Below are 12055 nucleotides of genomic sequence, written 5' to 3'. Positions count from 1 at the left end.
AGAATCCTAAATAGGAAGAGAAGAAAATTTTTGAAATATTTATTGTCCAATTACACAGTGGTGTGTACAAGGGACAATTCAAGTCTTTTTAGCAAGGTATTTCCGTTTTTTCCCAGCCCCTCAACTATATCAGCTGTTAATGATATTGGAATCACAAGAATATGTGACACGTCAATAAATGTTATACAGAACTATCCCTATTTGTTAAGTGCTTTAAAATGTGTTATTAGTAGGACCCAGTCTGAATACATAGGGAACTGTTTTGGTAACTGAGTTTTCTGGGTATTTTCCGTGCCTTATGTATAATATTCTCAAGTCCTCTGCAGAGCATATTCTTACAATCTTTTTTATGTTAAAACAACAACAGCATTAAAAAACACACACATGCTGAGATCACACATAGTGATGGACAACAGAAAGATTTTCCTTCTAAAATAATGAACTAGGCAAGATGTCTACTCCCTGCACTTTTATTCAACACATATATAGGTCTGGCTAGGGCAATCAGGAAAGAAAATAAAAATATAATAAATGAATATTGGAAAACAAGGAGTAACACTATCTTACTTGTAAATGACATAATCTTACATATAGAAAATCCTATAAGTAATCTATAAGAATCTATAAAAATAACTACTGGGACTAAATCAAAGTGAAGCAAGGTGGTAGAATTTCAGACAAACCAAATAACTCAATTATATTTCTAAACCTTTGCAATGAGCAATCAAACATTTTTAAATAACATGAACAATAAAATAAATAAGAATAAACTAAAAATTGAAATGTAATATATTTCACTTAAAATTAAAAGATAATTTAAATACAAAAAAAATCTCCATAAATGAAAAGACATCCAATTTCATTAATCAAGTGACTCAATCAGTAAAAACATCAGTACTACCCAGATGGATCTACAAATTTAGTGTCGTCCTTCTCCAATTCCCAGCTCTGTCTTTTACAGGCCTGGACAGGCTGCTTTATTCAGCTTGTTCACTGTTATGACTAAAATACCTGACAAGAACAATTTCAGAGGAGGAAATGTTTATGTGGGGGCTCAAAGTGTTAGAGCTCTCAGTCCATAGATAGCCAGCTCCATTCCTCAGGGCTTGAGGTGAGGCTGAGCATCAGGTGGAAGTATGTCGTGGAGGGAAGCAGCTCAAGTCATGAAGATCCAAAAGAAGAGAAAGTGCACTCAAAAAATTCAACATGTATACCCCAAAGGCACACCTCCAATGCCCACCTCCTCCAGCCAAACCCTACCTGCCTTCAGTCATCACTCAGGGGATTAACGCTCTAAAGGATTAAGGATCTCATGACCAACCATTTTACTTCCAAATGTTCTTGCATTGTGTTACAGATGATCTTTGAGGGGACATCTAAGATCAAAACCATAACTCAGGCCAATGATAAAATTTTTATGAAAATAAAAGGAATTCACAGTATTAAAATTTTTTTTGAAAGAGAAGAACATATTTGGAGGGCTCACATTTTGCTCTTTGAAACATCTTTACAAAGTTAGATGTTGTGATTTTGTCATAAGTATAAACACAAAGATCAATGGAATAGAATTGATAATCCAGAAATAAAACACATCTGTGATCAATTGAGTTGTTACAAGGATTTCATGGAAATTTAAAGGGGAAAATATTCTTTTGATGGTGGTGCTGGAACAATAAACTCTAGAAGATGTAATTTGGGGCTGGGAATGTAGATTCTTGGTAAAACACATTCCTAGCAGCACAGAGCCCTGGGTTTAATCATCAGTATTGCAAAATAAATAAATAAATACATACATAAATAAATAATTGGAATTCTTTCTCACACTATCCCTAAGAAATGAAATACAAAATGCACTAGAACTGAAAGGAAGAACCAACTTTATAATAATAATTTAAAAAATAAATGCCAAATCCTTCTGACCTAAGATTTAATGATGGTTTCTCAGAGAAGATACCAAAACCAGAGACCACCATAGAAAAAATAATAGTAAGCTGGACACCATAAAAAAAGAAAGAAAGAAAAATATTTTGAAGAACAATATCCACCTAAGTTATACTCTAGGTATATATAATATGGCAAAATACACTTAACTATTATGTATATGTAAAAAGAACAAATAAAAAAGAAATCAGAGAGACTTGAAATGAAAAAGAGAATTTTCAGTTATATCCTCAATAAAAATCACACTGTTGCTCTTCCTGAAAGAAATATCAATGCTCATAGTAATTCTGTAATACCACACATTATTGGAAAGTATTTTCAGTTAATATTAGTTTTTCTAGATACTAGTAATAGCAGGGAAATATTCATGGTCAGTATTCAAAAAGAACTCTAACAATTTAACAGTAAAAAGGACAAGCAGCACAGTGGGAAATAGGTCAGAGGATTCCAATAAGCATTCTTCTATTTGAGACACAAAAATGAAAAAGCCCTGAAAATATGTTATTCATCATTTGTTAAGGATATTCAAATCATAATCATAGTGAGGAAACATTTCACATCCATCAGAAAGACAATAACTAACAGGACCCATTAATACAAAGGTTGACATGATTGTGACAACATTGGAACCCTCATCCATCGCTAAAGGAACTATACAATATACAAACTGTTATGCAAATAGTGTGTCAGTTCTTCAAATTATGAAGCATAGGCTTACTCATGACCTGTTCAGAGAATGAGCTTATCAAAACAGATGTAGGTTTCTAATATAATTATTAGTTTGTCCCTTTTCTCTGTCTCGAGTGGGTATTTTCATCCTTGATCATTTACCATGGATTCAGCAAGAAGGCCTTCAGTAGAAGTGACCCTTTCACCTTGAACTTCCAAGTCTCTAGTATATTAAGCCAGATAAATTACTGTTCATCATACATTACCTAGTTGGTGGTATTCTGCTACAGAAACACACAAAATGGACAACAACATATATCCTTCCATATGTCGTACTCTTTATGATTTTCAAGCTGACAACTTTTTCAGTGTTCTTGGCCTCCCACAAGACTGTCCCACTGAATGTTAACCCCCATCACAGAAGCTCCATTATATCTTGCTCAGTCATTGCAATTCTGACAGCAGGTATGGTACACTGACCCAATCCATGGGACCAGTCCCCGCTAAAGTCTGACTCTGATATATGCTCCTCATTTTGACTGCTTCCTATTTTGCTTTGCTAACAGAACCTGGGTGCTTCAATGTCTTTATGCAGAATTTCCACTATCCTTCCCTGCAATAGTGTTAGTCTGCACTTATTTGATTCATCTTTGAGATCAATGAATCATAATCAAAAATACAGAAACAATTTAAGAGAAAAAAGGTATATTTTTTCTTAACAGTTTTATTGAGGCAGAATTGATATTCAAAACTTGTATATATTTATTGTATACAATTTATTTAGTTTAGATCTAGGCAAACACTAGTGATATTACCACCATACTCAAGATAATTGACATATATCTACCACCTCCCATTTTTTGTCTCCCTTTGTTTTTTGTTTTTATTTCTGTTGCTGTGGTAAGAATACTTAATATGAGATCTCCTCTCAACTTGGAAGTAAAACACCATATTGTTAACCTTAGGAATCATACTGTATTTAACATTTTCAGGACTTCTTCATCTAACATAACTGATGATTTTTTCTATATTTTTAGAGTAAAAGAATAGGATACTCCTTGGTTATCCTGATTTTAGTAAAATATTAGATAAACTCTAGTAGGGGGTCTGATGGACATTAGTCAATTATGTGGTAAAGTAAATATAGAGAACTATACCTCATAGTAATGTGAACTCAGCTGATATTGTTGGGGTTTTCTCCCCATAGGGCTTTATATTCAGTCTTGTTTTGAAAAAAGCATCCTATCATAATCTTGGATTTACAACATCAAAAATTATTTTGAAAATCATAGTTAATAATAATGAGGAATTATATTGGTGATAATTCATCAAGAAAATACTACCAGGCTGTAAGTGTGGATTCATATTAAAAGGAGTTTAGTAGTGATGAAATAAAAGTTTGCTGTCCTAGTTAAGGTAAAGACATGAATAAAGAATACTTGCTTTTTTGAATGTTAGAACCTAGAAGGGGACAAGGAGGCTGAATAAACACTGGTAAATACCATGATTGGGCAGTTCTACAGAATACTGTTATTATGGTTCTAGAACAGAGTGGAAGTCTGAAGATTTTTGTAGACTAAATTTTTCTATTACCAACAGGGATGTGGATAACACATGAAAAGATTTTGGCAGGCTCACAGTTTTAATTCATAATGTTCCTTTTGTTTCTCTTCTCTTCTATCACTTTATCCTGTGTAATCTTATTTAATAGTTAAGACTCTTTATTTAAGATCTTTATTATTTCCCAATGACTCTGGAGGCTGAAGCAAGAGGACTGTGAGGTCAAAGCCAGCCTCAGCAACTTAGCAAAGCCATAAGCAACTCAGAGAGACCCTGTCTCCAAACTAAATATGAAAAAAGGGCTGGGAATGTGGTTGACTGTCCCTGGGTTCAATCTCCACTAATAACTGCCGCAGTCTGGCTGGGCACGATTCAGGAGCCACTTTTCAAAAGTAACGAACTTTATTTTTAGAACCACACAGCCAAACAAAACAGCTCCTCAGGAAAAACCCTCAGAGCCCAACTGCCACCACCGGCTTCCCACAAGCCTCTCTCACAAGCACAAGTCTCTCCACCTCCCACAATCCTTCTGCTCTTGAGGCCGATTGGCTGGGTCGTGTGGGCGGAGCCAAAAAGTCCCCCAATGATCAGCTCCGTGGTCTGAAAGGGCAGGGAAACAGCCCAATGAGCATCACCGCAGAGGAGCCAATCAGCTAGATGTTGCTGGGGCCGCTGTGAGCCAATCATCAGCTGGCAGTCTGAAAGGGCGGGGAAACAGCTCAATGAGCATCTCCAATGAGCATCACCACAGAGGAGCCAATCAGCTAGATGTTGCTGGGGCTGCTGTGAGCCAATCATCAGCCAGCAGCTGGAAGTTTACTGGGGCACCTTCGGCTGTGGCTGTCAACAAATAACAACAACAAACATAAACAAATCAAAAGACGTTTAATAGTGACATTCCACTTGAGAAGACCAAATTTCGTGAGTCCATGGGTATGTTACCTTTGCCTCTATGTTTTATCATGTACTAAATCTGGCTTCATTTGGTTATTTATGAAATTTTCTTCTAAGCTCTACTGTAAATCCAATGTAGTGCTGGCACAGTGCCTTGCATATAGCAATTCTCAATGTAAAAATAATTAATAAAATTACAGCAAGAAATCTAAAGTTTATGCAGAGTCAAAATGAATGAACAAAACCCTTAGGATGCATGAGCTGAAATGAGTAAACAAAGAAGCATTTGCAATGATTTCATTCTGCAGGGGACAGGAAAATGATAAGGGAATTTGTGTTCACTCAGGGAGATAGTTCTTAATATGAGGACTGAGAGAGACAGATAAACAGCAAATGCAAATCTATAAACAGAGATAAACTGTAACAGAAGAGTTAAAAAATTAAAAATCAAAATCTGGGGTGTAGACATATCCCTCCTTCTTCCCAGAGAGTTCCGTGTTGCCTAGTTTTTCTTCTCAATTGCTCTGGAGGGAAAATAGTGCTGATGGTGTGAGGAGGGGACAGACCAAAAGTTTCTTCAGTCACTAATCCTGATCTCTGCTAAAGCTCATGTTCAAAGACACTTGCCTCTCTGCAAAAGTTGGCTGATGCAATGATCTCTTAAGCTGGGTATAGATAATGAGATACTAATTAGAAACAAACAATGATAATGACCTCCCACTAGAACTCCATCCCTTAAGTGTAGACTCAGGGGAAAATATACAATTATTATATTCCTTTTTCTAAACTGGTTCTCAAGTGTTTAATATCATCAATATTCTTATTTGATTATGGATGAAAAAGAAGAATGTGAGAAATATTGTTGGAGTTCTGAATTTCATGCCATGATATTTACAAATTAAAAATTTCTGGAAATATTGGAAACATGCACTGAAGGAATTGTTGAAAGAGATTTTATTTTTATTTTTTGCAAAGGAAAGGAATATTATGTAAGCAGGGAAAAACAATTTTTTAAGACTTGAAATTGTTTTATTTGACCTGTACTCTCTGTATATAATCTGACACATTCATAAGATTGTTATTTCTTATAATATTTTAACTTGAACATGAAGGAAAGGTAAAATTTTTTATTAGTTTTTATGCTCAACTCTATTTGATATTGACTATGACCAGTGAAGAATACCTAACAAGACTGAAAAATAGAGATGAGGACTTTTCTCATATAAAGTAAAAGAGAAAATTGAGCAAATGCATTTCACTATTTTTTAAATCAATAAAATAAATAAATAAATACATTGCAATAGTCACACAGTGGAAAACACTACAGAGATAAATTGAAAAGTAAATAAACCAGAATTTCATGAGTTAGCATGAGATATTTTCTTTAAAAGTTTAATAATAAAATTTTGGAAAAGAGCATATACTACAATATCTAATTTAAATAAGGTGTTTTATTTTGTTTGGTTTGGTTTTGTTTGGTACTGGAACTTGAATCCACAGATGCTTTATGGTTGATTTACATCCCAGTATTTTTATTTTTTTTTTAAATTTTGAGACAGGGTCTTGCTATGTTCCCTAGAGCCTTGCTAAATTTCTGAGGTTGGCCTCAAACTTTTCATCCTCCTGACTACCTTCTGAGTATCTGGTATTATAGGAATGAACCTGGCTAAAATACATTTTTAAAATATGCAAAAAAAATAACTCAGAATGTGTTGTGTGGGCATCTACAGAGTGAATATAAGTTATAAACATCTCAGGAAATGGTGACCAGCAAAGCCAGCTCAGTGCCTAACTCCAGAGATAGGAGGTGAACATGGTTGGAGAACAGCACACAGGGTCTTCATCCAATTGAATATATCATGTTGCTTAAAATGAATAGTTACTATACTGTCATTCATTGTAACAATCTCTCTGCCTTTGGTGTATCTGAATTATTTTACAATAAAATATTTAAAATAAAAAAAGAAAACATATAGTACAGATATTATTCTCATCTAAAAATAACTGGGAATTAAATTGTATTTAATGGTTTTACCAAATATCCACTAAATATTATATAATTTTGAGACAGTAATTACAGTAAGTTTTCACAATTAAATTTACCTGAAATGTTGTGAATTTTTGTTAGATATAGACCTTTATTCTGGTGTTACAAAGTATTTTGGGAATTGCTCAAGTCTGCTATTTAAGTTTTAAAGGGCAAAAACTTAATAACATAATTTATAGCCACATGAAAAATGTTGCTTATCAATAAAAATCAAACCTTAGAACTAAAAATAGCTTGAAAAGCAATACGCAATTTTTGTTCTCAAGAATTTAATTATTTTTATAAGTGTAATCCACATCAATAATTAACAATAAACAATACTAGCAGACACATCATTACAGTAATTGTGATGAACCAGAGGTGTACCCAATTGTGACCTGGACTGGTGACAAATGCATAAGAAGTAAGCTGTTGGTTTCAGGAAGCCATTTCGGGTGGGGAAGCTGTGAGAATGAAGACAAGACCACAGGAATGGACACAGAATTCTAGAGATAGTATGTAGACTATTCCACCCAGCATGGCATGTACCTTTCTTGTGGATTTTAATAGATGTTAAAATATTTTATGATTTGTGTATGATTTACATGTTTCATTTTGTCCATATTTTAATCTGTACATTGTAATTCTGCATAACAGTTGGTTCATTGTTACATAGTCATGCATACATGCAATACAACAATATAATTTGGTCAATATGATTTCCCAGAATTCCCCTTTCCTTATCACCCCCCCCCCCATTCTATTCTTCTTCTTTTCTGGTCTCTGTTCTATTTTCATGAAATCCATCAGCAACATTTATTTTTTCTCTCTAGTTTTCACATATAAGAGAAAACATATGATCCTTGATTTTCTGAATTTGACTTGTATTGTTTAACAAAATGCTCTGAAGTTGCATCCATTTTTCTGCAAATGACATAAATTCATTCTTCCTTATGACAATAAAACTCCAGTGTGCATATATACCACATCCTCTTTATCCATGCATCCATTAATAAACACTTAGGCTGATTCCATAATTTGGCCAATGCAATTTGTGCTGCTATAAACATAGGTATGTGTGTATCACTACTATAGTGGCTGCTTTAAAGTCTTCAGAATAAATACTGAGGACTGGTATAGCTGGGTCATATGGTGCTTCCATTCCTAATGCTTTGTTAATATGGTCATTTTAATAATATTAATTCTGCCTACCCATAAGCAAGGTAGATCTTTCCATCTTCTAAGGTCTTCTATTTCTCTCTTTAGGGTTCTATAGTTTTCATTGTATAGACCTTTCACCTCTTTTGTTAAGTTGATTCCCAAGTATTTTATTTTATTTTTTTGAGGATATTGTGAATGGGATAGTTTTCCTCATTTCCTTTTCAGAGGATTTGTCACTGATATACAGGAATGCCTTTGAGTTATGGGTATTGATTTTATATCCTGCCACTTTGCTGAATTTATTTACTAATTCTAGAAGTTTCTCAGTAGAGTTTTTTGGGTCTTCTAGGTATAGAATCATATCATCAGCAAATAGTGCTAGTGTAAGTTCTTTTTTTTTCCTATAGTTATTCCTTTAATTTCTTTCATCTGTATAATTTCTCTGACCAGTTTTAAAGAACTATGTTGAATAGAAGTGGTGAGAGAGGGCATCCCTGTCTTGTTCCAGATTTTACAGGGAATGCCTTCAGTTTTTCTCTGTTTAGAATGTTGCTGGCCTGAGGCTTAGCATAGATAACTTTTACAATGTTGAGGTAAGTTCCTGTCATCCCTAGTTTTTCTAGTGTTTTGAACATAAAGGGATGATGTATTTTGTCAAATGCTTTTTCTGCATCTATCAAGATGATCATGTGGTTCTTATCTTTAAGTCTACTGTTGTGATGAATTACATTTATTGATTTCCATATGTTGAACCAACCTTGCATCCCGGGGATAAATCCCACTTGATCATGGTGCACGGTCTTTTTGGTATATTTTTGTATCCGATTTGCCAGGATTTTATTGAGGATTTTTGCGTCTATATTCATTAGAGATATTGGTCTGAAGTTTTCTTTCTTTGAAGCGTCTTTGACTGGTTTTGGAATCAGGGTGATATTGGCCTCATAGAATGAATTTGGAAGTACTCCCTCTTTTTCTTTTTTTCTGAAATAGATTGAAGAATATTGGTATTAGTTTTTCTTTAAAGGTCTTATAAAACTTGGCTGTATATCCGTCTGGTCCTGGGCTTTTCTTGGTTGGTAATCTTTTGATGGTTTCTTCTATCTGATAAGAAAAGACATACACAGACTGAAGGTGAAAGGTTGGGAAAAATCATACCACTCACATGGACCTCAGAAGCAAGCAGGGGTGTCCATACTCATATCAAATAAAATAGACTTCAAGCCAAAGTTAATCAAAAGGGATAAAGAAGGACACTACAAACTGCTAAATGGAACCATTCACCAACAAGACATAACAATCATGAATATATATGCCCCAAAGAATGGTGCAGTTATGTTCATCAATCAAACTCTTTTTAAGTTCAAGAGACAAATAGACCACAACACAATAATCTTGGGTGATTTTAACACACCTCTTTCACCACTGGACAGATCTTCCAAACAAAAGTTGAATTAAAAAACTATAAAACAATTAGTAACTTAGACTTAATTGACATATATAGAATATATCAACCAACATCATGTGGATATACTTTTTTTTCTCAGCAGCACATGGATCCTTCTCTATTTTTAAAATGTCAAAAACTTGTATACAGAAAAGCATAAAGAACCTATGAATAAGAAAAAAATATAATTGGAAATATTTTTATTCTTGAGCCTGGTTTTAGAGCACAAAGTCAGTATAGCAATTCAATTGATTTCACACATTTGCAATTCACAAAATCAACTCTATTTATAATAACAAAAAATAATAAAATGCTAAGGAATTAACTAAATAAAAACAATGAAAGTCATTATACATTCATTGAAAAAAACTTCAATAGAGTTGTTATAAGGATTTCATGAAGATGCAACAGGAAAAGAATGAGTTTTTCTGAACAATTATGGAAAAGATAACTACATGCACAGAATTAATTTAAAACTGTTTCTCATAGCACCCACAAAAAAATTAACTCAAAATGAGTCATAGGACTAAATGTAAGGCATAATAGCAATATTGGAAAAAAAATATTCTAAATAATTGTGGCTTTGGATTTGATAGTAATTTCTTAGATAAGTACCAAAACCAGAGACTACCATAGGAAAAAAATAAAGTGAATATCATGATAAAGTTTACAGATAGGCCTTTAAAGAACAACATGAAGAAAGGGATTTTATGACAGTGTATAAAATTGGGAATATACTTTCAATGTATATTTAATTTCCTGAATACTAATATCAAGGAAGAGTTTGTGGTCAGGATCCATAATGAATACTTAACAATTTAACAATGAAAAGGTCAAGAACCTATTTTTAAAAGTCAGAGAATTTTAATAGACATTAAATCTAAGAAAGATACATGAATGAGTAATAAATTCCTAAAATATGTTCATTATCATTAATTGTTAAGAAAATTCAAATGAAATCACTGTGATAAAACATTTCACGTTGCATTAATGAGCTTTTCACTATTGTGACCAAAAGATCTGATAAGAAATATTTTGGAGGAGGTTAAGTTTATTTTGGGCACATGATTCCGGATGTCTCAGTCTACAGATGGCAGCTCCAATGCTCTGGGCCTGAGGTGAGGCAGAACATCAGAGCAGACAGGCATGATGGAGGGAAGTGACTCATGACATGTAATTCCATAAGGAGAGACGGGGGAGAGAGAGAGCAAGCCGCTTACTGGATCAAAATTTATACTCCAGTATCACGCTTCCATTGACCTACCTCCTCAAGTCACAACCTACCAGTCTACAGTTACCACCCAATTATCTCTATCAGGGTACTGATACACTTATTAGATTAAGGCTCTTATATCCCAAATGTTTAACCTCTAAATTTTTTGCATTGTCTCACATGTAAGGTTTTGCAGGTTACCTAATATCTAAATCTAAATAACACACATCCATCAGGAAACTAATGATCAAAACTAGAGATTAAAAACAAGTGTTGGCAAGAATGAGAAGAATTGTGAACCTTTATCCATTTTATCTATTACTGGTGGGACTGCAAAATGGAACAAACTGAGGAAAACAGTTGTGGCAGTTCTTCAAATTCTGAAATGTAGAGTTACCTCCTGACCCAGAAATTTCACTGCTGTGTAAAATACTCTCAAGAAAAGAAAACATACATCCATAACAAAAAAGTTATATGTGAATGTCCAGAGAAGCTGTGCTTATGAGAACCAACGAGTAAAAGCCACTCAAATGCTCATTCAGGAATGAATAGATAAATAAAATGTAGCATATTCTTATAATGGAACATTATTCTTCAATAAAAAGGCACTGAGACATGGCACATCATGAATGCACCTGAAACTCTTCAAGTGAAACAATGCGTATAGAAATGAGCATACATTGTATGATTCCATTGATGCAGAGTATCACAACGGGAAAATTCACAGGGACAGAAAGTAGCTTAGTGTCTTTCAGGGACTGTGGGCACTGAGGGGCTGAATGGGACTGCTGATGGGCATAGGTTTTTGATTGGGATGTGATGAAGTTGTTCTATAATTTAAAAACAATGATATTTGGGTAACTAAGTTTCTTCCACACTTAATTGTAAATTCATTACAGTGCTGGCACAGTGTCTTGCATATCACAAGTCTCAATAAATGATGAGCAATAAATTTACTGTAAGAAGCACAGACATGGGTTAATACAAATTCAAAATGAATGAACAAAGCCCTCACCCTGCCTGAGTTGAAGCAGTTAAACCAAAAAGGGTTTGCCATGGTTTCACACTGCACAGGACAGGAAGGTAATATGGGAATATGTGCTCACCAGATATGTAGTCTTACAATGAAAATAGGAAGAGACATAAA

Source organism: Marmota flaviventris, chromosome 9 (assembly GCF_047511675.1).
Source record: "Marmota flaviventris isolate mMarFla1 chromosome 9, mMarFla1.hap1, whole genome shotgun sequence".
NCBI classification, from domain to species: Eukaryota; Metazoa; Chordata; class Mammalia; order Rodentia; family Sciuridae; genus Marmota; species Marmota flaviventris.
The sequence above is the reverse complement of the archived record's forward strand: the minus strand, read 5'-3'. Positions refer to the sequence as shown.